Here is a 20,428-nt window from a genome sequence, read left to right as displayed (position 1 = left end):
GCTCTTGAACGGTAGAAAGTTCAGGAAGGGATGGCATTGAATACTAAATTTTACTTCAGTAAGTTTGGATGGGGATCTGAAATATGTCTCTAGTTTATTTGATCTCAGTGCAGTGAAGGATCTCAGCACAGGGAAGGCTGTGTAAGAGGTTCGGATTAGCATACCTTTAGTGGAGACAATGTTCTTTGAGCATCTCTATTTTGGCTGTGCGATGCGTTTTAAGAGTGAACCAATAGGGGGCTGGCGCAATAGTACAGCGAATAGGGCATTTCCCTTGCACTTAGCAGACCTGGGTTTCATTCTCGGCATTCTGTACGGTCCCCCTTCTACCCACCACCCTCAGCCCCAACCCCCGCGTACTTCCAGGAGTAATTCCTGAGTTCAGAGCCAGGAATAACCCCTGAGCATCAGATATGACCCAAAAAGCCAAAAAAAATGTGAACCAATAGATTTTTTCATTCTGCAACATTGCTATTTTTGCCAAAGAGTGGACCAGCGAAGGCAATTCTTTATGTTTGATAACAGAAGAGACAACAAATGACTTTGCAGAGATCAAAGAATATTTTGACTTTTATTCAGAATTTTATTCAGAATTTTGGCAGAATCTCCTATCCCTGTGCCAGGCTGTCTTCACCAGGGCCCCCTCCGAGAGGGTAGCGTTGAATTTCTCTCCCCGCCCCAAGCAGAGCTCTAGCAGTTGAAAACCTCCAGAATCCAGCCACAGCTCAAACCCACTCTCCACATGCTCAGAGGAACCAACACATAACCCAGGTATGTGGGACCCTTGGCTGAGATCTCTAAGCCTGCTTGAATCTGGACTGGGCCTCCTACACCAAGACCCCAAGTTTTCCAGTAGCTAAGCAGCCACACCCACAAATTGCCCCCAGCGCCACATAATTCATCAACGACCAAGATCCAGAGACTATAAAGCAAAGCTCCCGGAAGAGAGCTGCATAATTTTCCCTCTGGGAGAGCCCGGCAAGCTACTGAGAGTATTTCGCCAGCAAGGCAGAGCCTGGCAAACTCCCCCGTGGCGTATTCAATATGCCAAACACAGTAACAACAAGTCTTACAATGGAGATGTTACCAGAGCCTGCTGGCTCAAATCATTGAACAATGGGAGCACAGTGTTACAGTGCAGCGCTATTCAGAATTTGAATTGGAAAGGAAACAGTTTTGACCAAGACAGTCTAAGGGGCCTTGTACAATTTGAGGTGACAAAAATACTATAAGAGTGTGAGAGGGAGTGAGCAAAGAGTGTGGGTGGAAGGGGAGGAGATGAGGAGAGAGAGGGAGAGAGTTGAGAGACATATACACATACCTACAGAGACATTCATTGTCAGTTTTTTACAGCCACTGTCACAATTCCAAGAGAGAAAGACTAAAATTTTGACCCAAGAGGGAGTAATTAAATAATAAAATATGTGGCAGAATTTATGTCCTATGCTAATGAATTTATTCCTAATGATTATCAAAAATTCCAGGTTCCTGATTACGGTTGTTTCTCAAATCTTTACCATCTGCACTATTAAATCCAGAAGCTATTCCACTCTTCTTTCATCTACAACTTCCTTTTAATAAAATTTCTCTTCAAGAGGTTGTATCTGCTGGTTTCTTAGGATGTAAGGCCCTCCTAATATCTCATCTCTGTGTCAAAGTTTCCTTATATTCGAAGATTTATCAACACGAGATTTTTTACATTTCTTTGAAAACATCTGATGTATTTGGGTGCAATTTCTTTTTCTGTCTTTTAAGTCAACTGGGCCCGCTCGAGCAAATGGATGATCAACGGAAGGGCCTATGCTTTGGGCAACCTCTACTTGCCATGAGTCTGGACAGCTCTCAGAATGTTCTATGATACACTCAGATTTACCCTCTGCTTAAAGTTATTTCCTTTGCCAATCTAAAATAGTTTAGATGCCTTTTTACCCCCTCCATTATTTCCAATTATGTATCTTCACCACAATGTTAGAACTTTTATTTTTCTTGTTTTTATCAGCCTCATTGAAAATAGTCCTTTACATAGAAAAAATTAGCTTGACTCTGACTAAGCTTTTATGAAAAAAATTGTTTAAATATCATTTTACTTTGTGTTTATACTGTCTATTATGCAGCTGGCAGAAATGTAGGACTTAAGTAGGTGCTTTCTTTGGGTAATAGTTTTCATATATCGTAACAGGTAGTTTGAATTAGAAAACATATTAAAACCAAGTTAGTTTATATTTAAGACGTTCTTATTTCAGGGGCTGGAGTGATAGTACAGTGGGTAGGGCATTTGCCTTGCCTGCGGCTGACGAAGGTTCAATCCTTGCCATCCCTTATGGTCCCCAGAGAACCACCAGGAGTAATTCCTGAGTAAAAAGCCAGGAGTAACACTTGAGCATCGCCAGGTGTGACCCCCCCAAAAAAAGCAAAAAGCATAAAAAAAATCTGTTCTTCTTTGAATACTAGAACATATAAAATATACAACCATAGAGATAAGTTTCATTTGTTGCATTCATTCACTTTGAAATGTCAGTATTTTTTTATTTTCACTTTGGGTAATTCTTGATCCTGCACTTTTCAGGTGAATTTTCAAATTCATGAATTATAGGGCCCATCATTATTACTTATTATTATTATTATTATTATTATTATTTGACATTCTGGCTGATGGCCCTTCTGGTCTTCAGCCCTGGTTTCTAAGATCATCTCAGTTGTCAACTTTACCTTTCCAGATTGGGCTGGAGTGAGAGCACAGCGGGTAGGGCATTTGCCTTGCATGTGGCCGACCCGGGTTCAATTCCTTCGTCTTTCTTGGAGAGGCCAGCAAGTTACTGAGAGTATCCCGCCTGCTCAGCAGAGCCTGGCAAGCTCCCCGTGGTGTATTCAATATGTCAAAAACAGTAACAACAAGCCTAACAATGGAGACGTTACTGGTGCCCACTTGAGCAAATTGATGAACAACTGGAGGACAGTGCTACAGTGCTATTTGATAAATCTATTAGCACATAATTAGGATTATTTTTACTTTGGTGTTAATAGCTCTCATGAGTGTTTCTTAAAATGCCAAAATAATATGTAAGAAAGAAAATGTGCACACTGCAAAGGTTTGTATTTTTATCTTTCTATTTTTCAGTTTCACTTTTAAAAATAATAGCACCAAACTATGACCTACAACATAAATCTGCAGAAAATATATTATTGCTTTCAGGATTTAGCAAACACTATTTCTAGAATGTCTTTTTTTCTTATTATGAAATATTGGACAAATCTGTATAGCTCTGTAACTAGAGTAACCATAGGAACTAGATTTTTTTTAGAGTGTTAGATTTAAATACACCTGTAACTGCCATGCACATTTAATTTTATTTTAAAAATACACTCTAGTAGAAAATAAAACTTAAGCACCCCAAATCACTTTTAGCATATTTTCCAATTTTAAAGAAAAGTGAATTATTATACATTATGCCATTAGCCAATGTTGCTTTGCCTTATAAAGGTAACTCCATAACCACGAAAGTATAGTTAAATCTCACTAAAAGAGATCAGTATGACTAAGGGAAGGATGGAAAGAAGCAGGGATAATAAAAAGAGGAAATATTACCTCAATGTTAATGATTGCATAAGAATATAATTTTTAATTTTCAAATTATACATTGACAAGGGCTGGAGCGATAGCACAGCGGGTAGGGCGTTCGCCTTACAAGCGGCCAACATGGCCGACCCGAGTTTGATTCCTCCGCCCCTCTCGGAGAGCCCGGCAAGCTACCGAGAGTATCTGATATGCCAGACACAGTAACAACCAAGTCTCCAATGGAGACGTTACTGGGCCCGCTCGAGCAAATCGACGATCAACGGGATGGCCTTTACCTTACCTTAAATTATACATTAATTCAAATAATATACAACAGTTTCAGAAAACTTCCCTTTTGTCAATAAAAGTATGTTATTATATCATCATAAAAATAATACCATTGAACTTATAAAAATACTTTTTTTTTTCAAAAGGTGGATCAAAGAACCTCTGACTCAGTATTGCCAGGAATTATTAGTTAAAAGGGAGAGTACATAACCTGCCTTTGATCTATTGAATAAAAATCATTGCAGTTAATTGGGAATATGATCTCTGACCGATCTATTATGTACACATTAGGTTAAAAATCTTGTACAAAAAGAGAGCTTAGTGTCTCGATGTTTTTATTAACACCCACAAGAATGGACACATAAATACTTCACAGAATTCATGTCATTAAAATGACATTCAAAGAATTCAGTTTTGAAATGAATCACAGTGTCTCGACTTGAATTGTGGTTTGCCACTATAAAGTGCAATTTAAGACAATGTAGCTTGATACAGTGGAAGAACTTCCTTCATGTAAAACTTAAGGCATTCTATTTCCCACATGAAGAAGGGAATGTAAATAATTGTTTAAGAAAACACTAGACTCTTTTCATAGTCAACAGGATTATATACAATTCTTTGATAAACTTTCAGAACCCACCACAACTGTTAGACTTCGCTCACTGCAGTCTCGGCTCCTGTTATTTTAAGCACTATTTTCTATTCTATTTCTATTCAATGAATATACCACTGAGTTGCAAACTCTCCCTTTATCTGAAATGCCTGCTGATACACTCCAAATTTCCATTCATGCTATACGGTTACATGCACAGAGTCTTTTTCTGTGTCTCCTATTAATTGCGGTCCTATTGTTTCAAGGTACTTTATTCTACGTTTATACTAAGTAATATATTTATGGGCTGGAGTGAATGCACAGTGGGTAGGGCGTTTGCCTTGCAAGCTGCCAACATGGCTGACTAGAGTTGGATTCCTCCGCTCCTCTCGGAGAGCCTGGCAAGCTACCAAGAGTATCTCACCAGCAGGGCAAACCCTGGCAAGCTACCTGTGATGTACTTGATATGCCAAACACGGTAACAATTGTCACAATGGAGACATTACTGGGCCCGCTCCAGCAAATCAGTGAACAATGGAAGGACAGTGACAATATATTTATTATAATTGATAATGTATATATGCAGGAGAGAATATTTTGGTACTAGGAAACAATTCATAATATTTATTAAGCTTTACATGGGGCCAGAGATATAGTAGAGTGAGTCAAGTAATTGCCTTTAGTTGCTTTTGAGCCAGTTCAATCCTCTGGCACCAAAGATCGTCCCCTGAGCCCCACCTAGGAGTGATCCCTGAGCACTGAACCAGGAGTAAGCCCCAAGAACGGTCAGATGTGGCCTCCAAACAAAAACACAAAGAGAACATATATCATATATGTGCATATATATATACACACACATATATTCTTAATAGATATATGCATATTGAATGAGTGTATAAATACACTCATAGTTACATATATTGTGTATATTTAATGTGCATCATTGTTTGAATATATTTTATTAAGTATATATGAACATAAAAATGCCCTCCGTGAAAACACATTTTTACCACTGTTCTGCTTGTTAGGTTCTTATTCACAGTTGACTAAATCAAATTGGAAATAACTTTAAGAAAAAAGATTATTGTAATACATGACTTAGAACATATCGTTAAGAAATAAGGGATTGAATGTCCTTTATCTATGACAAATTATATTCTTCATGCTAAACCTAAGAGACCAACAAAGTTGTGCTAAATTAAAACTTAGATCTGTTTTATGAAGTTATGTTTTGCAAGTCTGACCTGAAAAAGAACCTTTATTTTGGAGTTTTTGCTTTATGCTTTTTTTGTGTGTATTGAAGAAACTCTTAAAGATGAATCTGAGTGAAAAGGGTACCATATCAGACAGGAAATAGACACTAAACAAGAGGTTTAAATATCTCCCTTTCTATTCACTGGTGTATACACTTCCCTGTCAGTTTCTCTTTAAATTTGTCTTCTTTTTAAATTTAAATCTGAAATAAAATGTGTTGTGTAAGGGGAAAAGATACTGGGAATATCATCTATTAATAGTGTTCTTTATTTGTCCACCCTCATCTCAAAATTTGACAATTTGTTCAAATTGACTTTATAATAGGAATTTTAGACAACATCACGATAATACTTTATTCTGAAAATAATGTACGGAATACATGCTAGATAATATGACAAATTTACTCTGAAACATCATTTGTAAGATGCCATTGATTGGATTTTATTTTTGTAATGGATGCATGCCTATTCAGTTGGAAGACACAAAAGGTATATATTGTACAAAGATAATTTTAATTTCGATAGTAAACTTTAAGACCAGCAGAATCCATTCCATTCTTTAAGGGCCAAGGCATGTTGTCCTGGAAGATACACAGAAGGAAAGCAAAACAATAAGTCAAAATGCATTAAATAAGTTTCAGAGGTTTGTTTTCTTTTTTTTTTTTTTTTTTTTTTTTTGCTTTTTGGGTCACACCCAGCGATGTTCAGGGGTTATTTCTGGTTCTGTACTCAGGAATTATTCCTGGTGGTGCTTGGGGGACCGTATGGGATGCCAGGTATTGAACCCAGTCAGCCATGTGCAAGGCAAACGCCCTACCCATTGTGCTGTCACTCTGGCCCCGTTTCAGAGGTTTTATCCCTTTAATTTCAAAAAACAAAATAAGAAACTGTTCCCCCACCCCAAAGCCATCAGTTGGGGTTTTGATAGTGACCAATCTCCAAATTACTTAAAGTATGATGAAAGTGGCACTTAATATATTCTCAGAAAAACACAGCAATAGAAATCTAAGACTAGTCCATGTGCTTACATGTTTCTATCCAGTATGCTTTGAAACTAGAATGAACTTCACAATTAAAAATTCAGAAAAAAATAGTGTTTTTCTCAATCATGTCACTTAATAGGACTTAAACAAGACATGAATTGAAAATGAATATAAAATCTTTCTGTTTTTCTTCTTTCCTTGTAAATAAAACCTGGAAGTGTGAAGTACCTTAATCATCCATCACAAAGGTGTGGCAGTAGTTCCAAAATGTTTTGGAAAGAAAATCATGTAAGATTGAATGAATTAATAATAAAATAGCACAGCGGTAGGGCGTTCGCCTTACAAGTGGCCAACATGGCCAACCCAGGTTCGATTCCTCCGCCCCTCTCGGAGAGCCCGGCAAGCTACCGAGAGTATTCAATATGCCAAACACAGTAACAACAAAGTCTCCAATGGAGACGTTACTGGGCCTGCTCGAGCAAATCGATGATCAACGGGAGGGCCTTTACCTTTACCTTACCTTTACTCATTAAAATATTTTATTTAATCAAAACAGGAAAAAGAGAATACTTATACTGAGAAGAATAAAATTAAACTTCTAGTGGCGGACTTAATCTATATATACTTATTTAATAAAGCATACTAGAAATCTTGCTGAAGAAAGTTACTTAAAAAAATAAATAAATACAACTATAGTGATAATTCTAACTCGTTAAATGCACTTAATTCTCTGGTATTTGACAGCAATTTAGTTTCATGAACTGTAAACCCTCTTACCTTTAAAATATATATTGTAGGTCTAGAAAGACAGCACAATGAATAAGATGTTTGCCTTCCTTGCATGCAGCTGGCCCAGGTTCAGTCTCTGGCACCACATATGGTCAACTGAGCATCATGGGAGTAACCACTGGGAACAGAGACAGGAGTAAACCCCTAACACAGTTGTGTGTTGCCCACGCCAAAAATAATCAGATAAATAAAACTAAACTGATAAGAATAGATACTACACTTGATCTTAGCCAAAAGGCTGAGAAGCGAATTAAATAAATGAATTAAATATTTTTAAATTTTATAAAATTTCGTCGATTTCAATAAAATGTTGATATAAATTATTGATATAATTTTATTAAATTATAGTTTGCTGCAGGTTGACTTTAGATTTTAAATTTTATTTTAATTATTAAAGTAGTTTACACTTCAAAAATTTGAAAAAGATAATTTTTACTTAATTTTTACAAATCACTTAAAATTATATTAAATGGAAGGCCACTTATAAGGGATACATTTGTCCAAATGAGCAATCATTTGATCAGATTAAATGAGGTGCAATTTAAGAGGCCAAAATAAAGTGAATCCATTGCAAATGAAGATCTGATTTATTATTTTTTAGCCCTTCATGCGTGGAGTCCACAATATAATTTACTCTGCTCACATTTGAACTTAGAGTTAGAAAACTGAAATGAAATACCACTGGAAGAAATTAATCCAAATCCCCCTCCCCCCACCACCCAGTCTATCAACAGAGCTTAAGGGGCAGTTTCTGGCTGCATTATAGTATCTTTGATTAATGGTGTTTACTGCAGAGTCTGAGTTGCTACTCTGGAAAATATTTCTTCCACAAAGTGTAACTAATAATACATATCAATCTCTCTCATTGTACCGCTCACTCAGTGCACTACTTAAGTAGATAACGTATTATGCTGTGAAATAGTGAAAGATCTCAAAAAATATATATAATGAGGTTTAATCTGCCACTGGGTTTGTTATTTTCGCAGCTTTTTGATACTGTTTAATTGGTAGTAATAAAGGCAGTATTTTTTATATTCGAAGTATAAACTAAACACCGACACTCTTGTAAAACACGTTGCCTTGATAATAGAGAAACTTAAAACTTAAATGTAAATCATGATGAGTGATATAAAATATAGATGATAATGGGCTTAGTGGAAATTTATGACAGGAATCACAGATACTTGGTTTCTCTTGCTTATCAGACCATTTCAAGTTCCTTCATCGTGTGTCCTACCTTAGCTAGTTATCTTTCCCACAGTGATAGACACCTTGTTTCAAATTCATTTTCCTCCGAGTGGAATTGGAATACTCCCTCCTGGAAAGCTGGAGTTGAAATGAAGGATTTCAGATCTTTGTCATTTTCAATTCATCTCACATTAACAAAAACACACACAAAAATACACACGTGTGCACACATACATTTGTGATACAGGGGAATTGTCCCAACACAAAAGTAGCTTAGCTATGTATGTTAAAGAATACATATTAGTTTTTTATCATATTTTTATACTAACCATCCCCAAATATCTTAGCTAAATTGTAGGAAGTCACATAAAAGGCCCATTAATCATTTTAGTTATTCCTGTATTTTTCTTTTTTGTGTGGGAAAAATACTCAGAAAACTGAAGTGACTTGCTTTAGGTATTCAGCACACTAAGATCATGTTTTTGAATTTTTTAAAAATATTTTTTGATGTGGTGGGTAGCTGTTTGAACTACACCCAGCATACTGAGGACATATTCCTGCCTCTGAGTTCAGAGATCATTCCTGATGGGGCTCAGAGAATTATATACAGGGTGCAGGATCGAACCCAGGTCATCCACATGCAAGGCAAGCACCTTCCCTGCTATCTCTCAGTCAACTTCATAACCATTTTTAAAAGGTAATAAAGTTACTGGTTCATAGATAGCATTTTTACTTTTTTTTTCTTTTTGGGTCACACTCAGCAATGCTCAGGGATTACTCCTGGCTCTGCATTCAGGAATTACTCCTGGCAGCGGTTGGGGGACCACATGGGATGCCAGGGATTGAACAATGTGAGTCCTCCATGTGTAAGGCGAATGCTATACCTGCTGTACTATTGCTCCAGCCCCCATAGATAGCATTTTAAAATAAGCTTCTTCACTAACATGATAAGATTGAATTTTATTTTCTTCCTACTCATCAACATGGGTTTTGTTAGTGACTTTCTTACGAGCAAGAATCATGTTAGGTTCCTAGAGTATTCAAGAATTTATGATTATTTGCTCTATTGTGGAATTGATAATATGTTTTAAAAATAAATACATAATATATATGCAGTTTTATATAGCCCAAAGCATAGTCATTTGAATATTCATGACTAATCTATTTTGAAATTTCTAGCCAAAACTATGCTATTCAATCTATATGTGTATATTAAGTATATCATTGCTATTATTAATATTATTCATAGAGTAATTTTTATATTCGAGAAGCTGTTTATGCTAATCCCACTGACAAAATGCTTAAAAGTGTTAATGAGTGGATGTGACTCTCGTTTTCTACTATTATTATTTCATGCATGAAATATTCAGCACTTGGTTTTCAGTTCTATAAATGGTACCAAAAATGTCTTTATAGCCGATCCTAAAATGACTCTGTGGATTTCAAAGAATGTTTTCCAATGGAAAGAAAGTGTAAATCTTTTATATAGTTGAGTGCTAAAACAGCTTATTGATCAATGTCAACAGCTGGAGCCAAGACAAATGATCCTAATCTATGACTTTGTAAATGTTAACCACAGAGAGACAATTTTTCCAAAGAATTAGGAAAATTAGCATGAGATTTAAAAAAAATGATTCAGCGTCCCAGCTTATTAACCAGAAACTCTAAGGGGATCTCCTATAGTATATTTGAGAAGTCGAGGTTGGATATTTGGCCTGGAACTACTTATAGAGAATTCGAATGGCCATTTTTAGAAAATAACTGTGGTTGCTTGGTCCAGTGTCAAGGTAACATTTCCAAAATACAACGAGCAGGAAGATTTACACATCTCAAAGATATTTAAAGTTGATGAAGTCTGTGGTTACTTAATGATCAGCTGCTCTTATTGGATTAAGTAGAACTGGGTTACGATTCCGCTCACATGATCTAACAGCATTCCGTGCTTTCTGACCTCTGCCCATCTCGGTCATTCTTCCTTGTGGAATAAGTTGTTCAGACTTTTAAAATTGTCATCTACCATGGCACATTATTTTTAGCTTATCAATGGACAATTGCAGCTTACAGTGACATTTTATCATTATTAAATAAATCATATGTAAGTATATAGAGTGTATCAAGCCCTTACTAGTTTATACATTATATTCATTACTTGTGTTCTTACTAGGTGTTCTTCAGTGCCTTTGCTTAGTGTTTAAAGTCAATGGTCATTGTCAAATGAAAACTTGTTTTGAGGTTTTGATTAAATTTGTGTTTCAAGGAAGGGATGGAGAATATTATTTGCTTTCTTAAATTAATCTCCATCCATATTCTCCTAATTTGTATTTCAGCATTTGATTTTAGATGCAAAATGCTTACTTTTCCAATTGCCACTTTTCTCTCCTCCTCCTCCTCCTCCTCCTCCTCTTCCTCCTCCTCCTCCTCTTCCTCCTCCTCCTCCTCCTCCTGCTCCTCTTCATCCTTCTCCTCATTTTTGGGCTACACCCTGCGGTATTCACATATAGTCCAAGGACTGCACTGCTGGTGGGATCTATAAATGGTACCAAAAATGTCTTTGAGGGATCACTTCTGGTGGGACTTGGGGGACCTAATGGGGTACCTAGGATTGAATCCAGGCCAGCTGTATGCAAGGCAAGTGAATAAACCGCCATATTATCATTCCTTTCCTCACTTACCCTTTTTAAATAGCAAATACATACCAAGCAATCAACAATGAAAAACTGTATTTTTCTAACTTAAATTTTTAAATACTGAAGTCAGTGGGCCCCACGGGTGGCTTCTGTGAGGCTTGGAGAAGAGAGATGGTGACTTTCTCCCAACCGGCCTCTGCCACTCAGGACCATCTGGGAAGACTAGACTTGATAAAGTCTACGATGAGCCCCGTCATAGAGCCAGTCCTAGGCCTTACCCAGGGTTACCTGGTACTTGTTTTGATGCACAGAAAAGAATTTCAGAAGTAAATGAGCAGTGAAGTATAAACAGATTTTATTTAGAGGGTTTTAGGAAGGAGAAGAAGGGAGAGAAAGTGGAAGAGAGTAAGTGCTCGAGAGAGAAGTTGGGCTTCTCCAAAGGCAGAGAGAGCCTCTATATACATCCCAGCATTAGATACGGAAGCATGAAAGTGCACATATCAAGAGAGATGTGGGAGTCACATGTGCTGGGGTGCCACAAGTGCTCCTTCATCTGGGCACAAAACAGCACATGGGTTTGGGCAGTATGTGTGCCCTTCCTTTGTTCAAGGTGGCTTTTATAGAATTTTTCCCAAGCTGCCCCACATGGGCCATCTAGCTAGGTAAGTTTGTTGCTAGGGTGGTTGCAAGACCATTGAGTTGGGAGTGGTTGATGGCCTTCTTTGAAATTCCTTTCCTGGCCTTTTGTTCCTGCTGGATTTTCTCTCAGAGGGGGTCCAGCATTCTCAGGGTGCAAGGAGAGGGTCTTATCTGGTCTTGTTTCTTGTGTTTGCAGCCTCAGCCCTATTGGTTTTGTATTTCCTAGGAATTCCATTGCCATGGGCCCTTCCATGTCTACTTTCCTACATCATTACCAATAAATTGTAGAACCTCCAAATATAATTGCTATTTTGTGTTTTCTTAAGGAATATTGCTCCATTCTCTGCTGTGTCTAGAGTTTGAAACAAAGTTTTTTCAATATTTAGAGAAAATATTTCAGTTCCATTAGGATCAGAGTAAAAATGCTCAAAAATGTTTTCCTCTTTGGTTTCCCTGCCTGCTGTCAAAAGTGTTGTCTTTGTTTTATAAATTTATGACTGAATCCATTCTCTGAGATAAACTGTATTTTATAAACTGTATAACAGATAATAGCTCGAGGCTAGAATCGTTATAAAAGCAGCAAGCATGTAAATATGTGAGACATTTTTCATGGAGATCATAGCAAGGGTTCTTATGCAGTTGATCAGACATTCTACTTGCAGCTAGTAGAAATAGGAAACCAAAAACAAATGGAGTTTATTTTTAGGTAACATCCAAGTCTAAAAGTAGGCTGTCCAGGGTTATTCTGAAAAGTATAATGTCATTAAAATTCAGGGTAAAGTGCAGGCACAGATAGTCCAGGTGTTAGGGCACTAGCTTTGCATAGGATACAGACCTCTGTCATTATGTGCTCCCCTGAGCAGTAGTGGAGTGACCCCTGAGCACAAAAGCAGGAGTAGGGCCCCAGCACTGTTGGGTGTGGTCCCCTCCCTCAAGAAAAATCAGGTTCCTTTAATTTCTCCTACCACATTTTTTGTCCTTTCAAATAAATAACCTTTTGTTAAGCAAAAAAAAAAAAAAAAGAAAGAAAGAAAAAGAAAGAGAAAAAAAGGCAAGAGCAAAAAGGGAAAAAAATTAATTTATTGCTATTGGGGAAACAGAACAGGGAGTAGGAAATCTGCCTTATACCTAGACCTGGATTCAATCCCTGGTACCCCATGTGGTGCTCAGAGCACTGTCTGGCCTAGAATGATCCCTGAGCTCAGAGTCAGGAGTAAGCTCTGAGCACTTCATAGGGGTCCAAAAAACAGTCAAACAAAACCTTTGCCCATTGTTTTGGCCCCAAATGATCTTTCTGGATGCCCTCTTTTAATGGACTTCTACTAATATTTTATTGGCTAAAGTTTAATTTCCTGGCACTTCCATCTGCATGATGGGCTGAAAAGTGCAGTTGTTGTTGTTTGTTTGTTTGTTTGTTTGTTTTCTCATTTTTGGGTCACACCTGGCATTACACAGGGGTTACTCCTGGCTCATACACTCAGGAATTGCTCCTGGTAGTGCTCGGGGAACCATATGTAGCAGATCTCCTGGTCCTTATCTCCACTACTCTTGGGTGTTAGTGTCCCATTCTGTTACTGTATATTCCACATACAATCTACATGATTTTACATATAGTACAGATTTGCTCCTTATCTTCTACTAAACAAACTTGAATGTTCTTATTGCTTTTGTGTGTGTGTGTGTGTGTGTGTGTGTGTGTGTGTGTGTGAGGTTAATCCTATTGAAACAACATAAAAGGCATTTTATCGCTCCTGGCACAAGGCCAAGGATGTAGCAGAAAATCAAAATTAAAAGTCACGTATGCACTTGAAGAAACATCTTAAGTTTAGTAAAGCATCTTCACCTCCACTCTCAATGTTTCAGGTGCACCTACTTCATTACACATTGTAAATTTATTAGTTATAATTTTTATTTACTTTAGCTCATCTTTCATTATTTTTTTATTTTTGGCTTTTGGGATCACACCAGATGATGCTCAGGGGTTGCTTCTGGCTCTGCATTCACTACCAGGAATCACTCCCAGCAGTGCTGGGAGGGGGTACTATATGAGATGCTGGGGATTGAACCTGGGTCAACTGTGTGCAAGGCAAACACCCAGCCCACTATACTATCGCTACAGCCCACCTTTTAAAATCGAGTTGTTGGGGTTGGAGCAATAGTACATTGGGTAGGGTAGGTAGCCTTGTATGTGGCCAACCAGGAATTTATCCCTAGCATGCCGTATGGTCCCTCATGCCTGTCGGATATAATCACTGAGAGCAGAGCCAAAAAGTAAGTTCTGAGCACAGCCAGATTGGCCCCTGAACCCTAAAAAGAAAAAAATTAATTAAAAAATAAACTTAGGATATTTCTCTACCTTGGGAATTATGCCTACACAGAGCAGAGATGAGGGACCTGGAAATGCATAGTAATTAGGGCACCTGTCTAGAGTGGTCCTCACCCAGGTTTGGATTCCAATACCACTTGGTACCCTGAGAATTACAGGGTGTAGGCTTAGAATTCTGACACACAAACCTCCAAGCACCGCCAAAACAAATAGCATTGCACTCCCAGTCTCTTGCATTCAGTTAATTACTGAGCCGGCAGAAAATCTCCAGTGGTATCCAAGTGCTCTGAGAACTGTTTGGCAATGTCCTCTCTGTCCAAAGAAAGCATAGGGAAGAAATTATTTGATTTTCCTTAAATGTCTATCTCATGTATATCAGTGGCTTTACAGACCCTGAATTTGGAGACAAACTTATGTATTATGTATTCATTGAAGAAAATACCTCCCTCCCCATGATAGTTTATTTATAATACACACACAAAAAAGAAAGCCCAATAGTATCTGTGAATTATGTTTTCTGTGACATCAAGTTCAAACGCTTTCTTGATGGAAATCTTCCTCTTTGCTGTGAATTGTAGTCACTTCAGTCACCTTCTTAAAAACCAAATGCGAGAACAGATGGCCCAGGCAAGTATAAAGTCCAGCTGCCTATTCCAAAATAACTGCCCTGCTTTCAATGATTAGGGGAATTGTGGCAGTCAGGAAATGTTTATTGTTTTGGAAAGAGGGTGGGTCCGGATGGAATTTCACTTTCACTCTTTCCCAGAGGAAAATATTCATCCAACAGATTTTATGTGACATATCTGAACTCAGTTTCTGTTTGCCAACTGTCAAGATAGCCACTGGTCAAAGCAACTGGGAAGGTAGGAAGAAAACGAACTGAGTCGTAGCCAAGCAAATGGCAGTGACACTTTGTTTTAAGTGTGCTAGAAAGAACGGCAGGGAGCCAATTGCGTGGTGCATGGACCAGGGTTGTTGAGAGGACTTAAAGGAAAGGCTGTGGCCTGTGAAATTCCAAAGAGACAGGATCAGCCTGGAGACACAGATGTAGGGACTCGCTCAAAGATGACACATACCTTGTGCCAACCAAACTGTTCTTTCATTTACAGTACAAAGCATTCATGTATGAAGAGAATTATGGTCCCAGTCTCAATGTGATTTTTATCAGGATGGTGAACAGGGGACTGATAACTGACTTGATTTAGAGAGACATCACAGTCTCTTATGAAGATGAATTAGTTAAAAAAAAAAGAATGTTCTCCAACTTTTCTGGATCAGAGTAAAGTGAAATTACTATTTGGTTCTAGCCCTTTGTTTCTGACTATCTTCAAATAGGTGTCTGTAATTGTGTCAGAAAGTCATATAGTTGCATGATTTCTCTCCTGGATTTTCAGACTTTTCTTCATTGAAGTTGATTTAAGGTTAGTTGGCATTATGCTAGTTTTGTGGTTCACACTCTCATATATATTCACATAATAAACTCTATCAAATAGGTTGTATTGACTGAAGAATAAAATCTACTTACTTGGGTGACACATTATAGGAATAGAAGACAGAGATTATTACATTTAGAACCATGAAATGAAAATTACCTAGGGTCTTTTGTGAGTTATTAGGAAGTCAATGTTAGAAAATTTAAATAAAATGGAAAGTTAGCATTAAACTAGAGAGAGATTAAATCATGTATATAAAATGAGCTTTATGAAGTACATTTTATCAAGTGAATTTTTGTAAAAGCAAATTTGATTATTGGAAGCAAATGAATTGCTAAAAAGTTAAATATGGTGGAGTTTATGCCCAATTCAATCAGTCTAATCAATGACTGAATAAATAGCAATACTCTTACATTAAAAAAAGTTAAATATGCAGTATTGTTTAAAATATTAAATTGCAGAATTGCAGTAAAGTAAAACAGAAAATCAGTGAATTAGGAAATTTCCTTGTTAATAGCTGTTCAGGAAGGAGCAATAGCATAGCGGGTAGGGCGTTTGTCTTGAACACAGCCAACGTGGTTGACCCGAGTTCTATTCCTCTGTCCTTGGAGAGCGAAGCAAGCTACCAAGAGTATCTTGCCTGCACAGCAAAGCCTAGCAAGCTCCCAGTGGTGTATTCGACATGCCAAACACAATAACAACAAAGTCTCACAATGGAAACGTTACTGGGCCTGCTTGAGAAAATTGATGAACAATGGGAGGACAGTGACAGTGACAGTGACAGGTATGTTTTAATAGCATGGTAGCATGGTCCTCCCATTGTTCATCAATTTGCTCAAGCAGGCCCAGTAACATCTCCATCTTGAGACTTGTTGTTACTGTGTTTGGCATATTGAACACGTCATGGGTAGTTTGCCAGGCTTTGCCGTGTGGGCAAGATGCTCTGGGTAGCTTGCCGGGCTCTCCAAGAGGGGCAGAGGAATCAAACCCAGCTCAGCCAGGCTGGCTGCATGCAAGGCAAATGACCTACCACTATGCTATCACTCCAACTGACGTTTCATACATTTATGCTACCTAACAAAAATTACGATTTTTATGTATAAAATCATATACATAAAATTTTTGAATTCTGGCTCATTGGCTTAAAACATGTTTCTGTCAATTCAAAGATAAAGTTAGAATGAGAAGATTTCACATACATAGAAAAAATCTTTATATTGTTTATGATATAACAAAATATAATATTAGATATTTAATTTCTTCATTTAAAGCACAGATACATTTCCTAGGTATGCGTGATTTTTCACAAAGAATCCTGATTAAAACAAGCAGTTATACAACCATGTACTCTAGAAAGTCTTACTTATTTAAATCTCTTTGAAAAGAAAAAGAAAATGTTCCCTGTTCCCTCCTTTCTGGTGTTTTCAGAATAGATGCAGTGTGAAAGATTAGATATATGAGTAGTATCCTCTCAATCATGATGAACAAATATATTATAGCAGTTCTCAAACTTGGTTATCTATTGTAGTTAGTTGGATGACTGATATACCCTGAATTCTTAATAGGTGTCCAGGGTGCCTCCATTTTGGGTTTTGTTTTTGACTTCTGGGATCATATCAGTGATGCTAAAGGCTTACTCCTGGTTCTGAGCTCACGTATTACACCTGGCAAGGCTCAGGGGACATATGGGTTCCGGGGATTAAACCTGGATTAGCCCAGTACAAATCAAGCACTCTAGCCACTCTATATTATTGTTCTGGCCTTGGTACCTCAATTTCTAAGGTTTTCAATATGATTCTAATATGCAAACACAGCTGAGTATCAGGGGGATACATTGATCCATGGATTGTTCAGCTTCTTGAGGCATAAGTATCCTGAGATGTCTTTATCATCTAAATCTGAAATCATCTATCTTGTTGCTATGCATTCAGGAGTTCTATGAGTCACGTTCTACAAGGAAAAAGAAAAATGCTCCTTGTCTTGAAGTAGCTTATTTGTTTAATCCCTGGGCTTGTCCCCTGGTGACACCAACTTCAGCTATGTGAAAGTTCACTCAGAGTACGTAATTCTTAATGTTGGCACTTCCCAGAATTCATGGAAACAAAACCTTTCACAAAAGAGTCTATACAACTGTGCTGCCACATGCAACGCCAAGGGCGATTTCAAATTCCCCTAAGTAGGTAAGTCACATTTTGAATTCCCCTAAATAGGTAAGTCTCCAGTCAAGAAAAAAAAAGTCTTAAATAGTACAGTAGAAGACACCCCAAAATATACTAAAGCTTCTCTTTTGGGAATTACTTTGTGTTTTAAAACATAAATCATTATTAGTATTATTTTTTAAATCTGCTTTACCTAAGGAACAGCAATTCCACCTTTAGATCTTCATCCCATAGAAATAAAAATATGACAAAATACTTGTAACAGAAATGTTTACAGCAAGTTTATTTACAATAATCAAAGTGATGAAAATAACCATGATGTTTGCCAATACATTAGTGGACAAATAAATGATGCTACAGGGATAAGAGAGAATAAAGCGGAGCCCAAAACAGTATTTAATTTAATTTTGTTTTTTGAGACATACCTGGCTGTTCCTAGGAAATACACCTGGTTCTGTGCCCAGGGATCACTATACGCCATCTTCCAGGCACATATATGGTGCTGGGTATAAAAACTTGGTCAGCCACATTTATTTGGTGTAATATCTCTCTAGCCCCGAAAGCATTGGATTTTCATATGAAAATTATTTATAAACAAAATAACATGGATGGCCTCAAAAGCATAATGTCCACTGGAGGGGAATATGAAACAAAAGTGAACATATATGAATTTCTTTACATAAAATTCTGGAATACTTAGAATGGTTCTGGTATCAGAGCTAATAAAAATGGTACTTCAGGAGAACTGAACATAACACAGCAAAAGAAAATTATGGCTAGATTTAGACATTCTATTTTTTGATTGGGTTGATATGTAACACAAAGAAAGAGTGATCATAGAAATAGGAAAGAGCTGCAAGGGCAGTGTGCTACCTTCAAAAGTCCACATCATCTTTCTAAAGATATATTTACACTTTATTTTAGCCTAAAAAAAGTCTCATGTACACGTCCTTCACGCCCTACCGAGGTCATGAGTTGCCCCCCACAAGTGGCTCTCTGGCACGGCCATTGCTCCAGAGGCAAAAGGACTTAGTCCAGAGCCCAGCAGCTTGCAGAAGAAAAGTGAATAGACCATGCATTAAACTATGGCGCCATGCTTCCCCAGGAGGGAAAGGGTGTTGCTCCCTTCTGCCTTTTTCCCCCCTGGCAGCAAGTTGGCTGCCGCTTCAGAGCTTATAGGAAAGCCAGGTATGAGCCGACAGTGATGGGGCAGCTGCAGTCTCATGGGAAGGGGGGTGATACCAGTACGTCCTTCACGCCCTACCAAGGTCAAGACTTCCCCCCCACGAGCCGCTCTCTGGCACCGCCATAACACCAGACACACAGAAACCAATCTCGTAATTATCTGGCTCTTTGTAGGAATCCAAAATTGTGGACACGTGACATTATATAATTCTCATAACCAGCTACAGAAAACAAAATATTTCACAATGCCTTTTCAGCAATTCTGATTGTTTGGGGGGAAATTCTAAACAACAATAGTGCATCTTTTCTCGAAGTAATGAATGTAATCAATGTAGAGAAGAGTTAAGTAGAAATCATCTGCCTCACAGGCATTTGGAGGGGTGGGAGGGGGGTATACTGGAGTTCTTGGTAGTGAAAAATGAGTACTGGTGAAGAGAAAGGTGTTTGATCATTGTATGACCAAGACTTAAACCTGAAAGCTTAGTAACTTTTCCCACAGTGATTCAATAAATAAATATAAAAAGAAAAAAATAAATAAAATTAAGGTGGAGTTCATGCTCAATTCAATCAGCTAATCAGTGGCTGAATAAATAGCAGTACTCCTACAAAAAAAAGTCTCATGTAAGCTAGAATAAAATCCCTCATAAATTGTAAGGTGATAAAAACATCAAATTAATAATTGCAGATGTCTTATTCATTATGTGAATATTCATCATCTCAAATATCATATTTCAAATATCTTAGTCATTAAAATGCCAGACACAGTAACAACAAAGTCTCCAATGGAGACGTTACTGGGCCCGCTCGAGCAAATCAAACTAATTACATAAATTTAATTTTTAGATCAAGGCTAGCATGGCTTATAATACTATGAATCTTGTTACTTTATGTTTATAAAGCTACAACACCATGCCTAACTTTAGTCGCCAATATCTTTCTACCATTGTATCAAGGTCCCTTCTTCCCCACTCTTGGACCTTTGGTAGTCTTAGTATAAAAGTATTTTAAGCAGTTATTAAATAGCCATATACACCAAACATATTGCCAGCTATCTGTGAGACTTGAAATTGGAAATGAACACATCTAAATTTTGCAGCATTTTTAAAAATATTTACTCCTCCACATAATTGTTGCGCAAGATTTTGGGTTTTTTAGTGCAAAAAACTGGTTTCAATCTTAAAAATATAACTTCACATGATGGTTGCATCCCACTCTTCTACAAATTTTTTTTGGATTGCTTAAAATATTTGCCTATTATGTGATGAAATACAATCATGTGATTCTGTTTAGTTGAAAGAAATCAAGCTACTTTTATAGCAACTAGGAAAGGATCCTAGTCAATTTTGAAAGAAGGTGCAAAGCATGGATCTCTTCAGTTTAGTTTCTTTTTCTCAAAATTGTTTTGAGATT

At 37.4% G+C, this 20,428-nt stretch overlaps 1 pseudogene; it reads right to left on the bottom strand.

Moving 5' to 3' along the window:
- Positions 1-7,547: 7,547 nt before the first annotated feature.
- LOC130036401 (uncharacterized) lies at positions 7,548-7,711 on the bottom strand (annotated as a pseudogene).
- Positions 7,712-20,428: the final 12,717 nt, after the last annotated feature.

The sequence above is a fragment of the Sorex fumeus genome, unplaced genomic scaffold, assembly GCF_029834395.1.
Source record: "Sorex fumeus unplaced genomic scaffold, SorFum_2.1 ptg000063l, whole genome shotgun sequence".
In the NCBI taxonomy this organism is placed as follows: Eukaryota; Metazoa; Chordata; class Mammalia; order Eulipotyphla; family Soricidae; genus Sorex; species Sorex fumeus.
The sequence above is the reverse complement of the archived record's forward strand: the minus strand, read 5'-3'. Positions and strand labels throughout refer to the sequence as shown.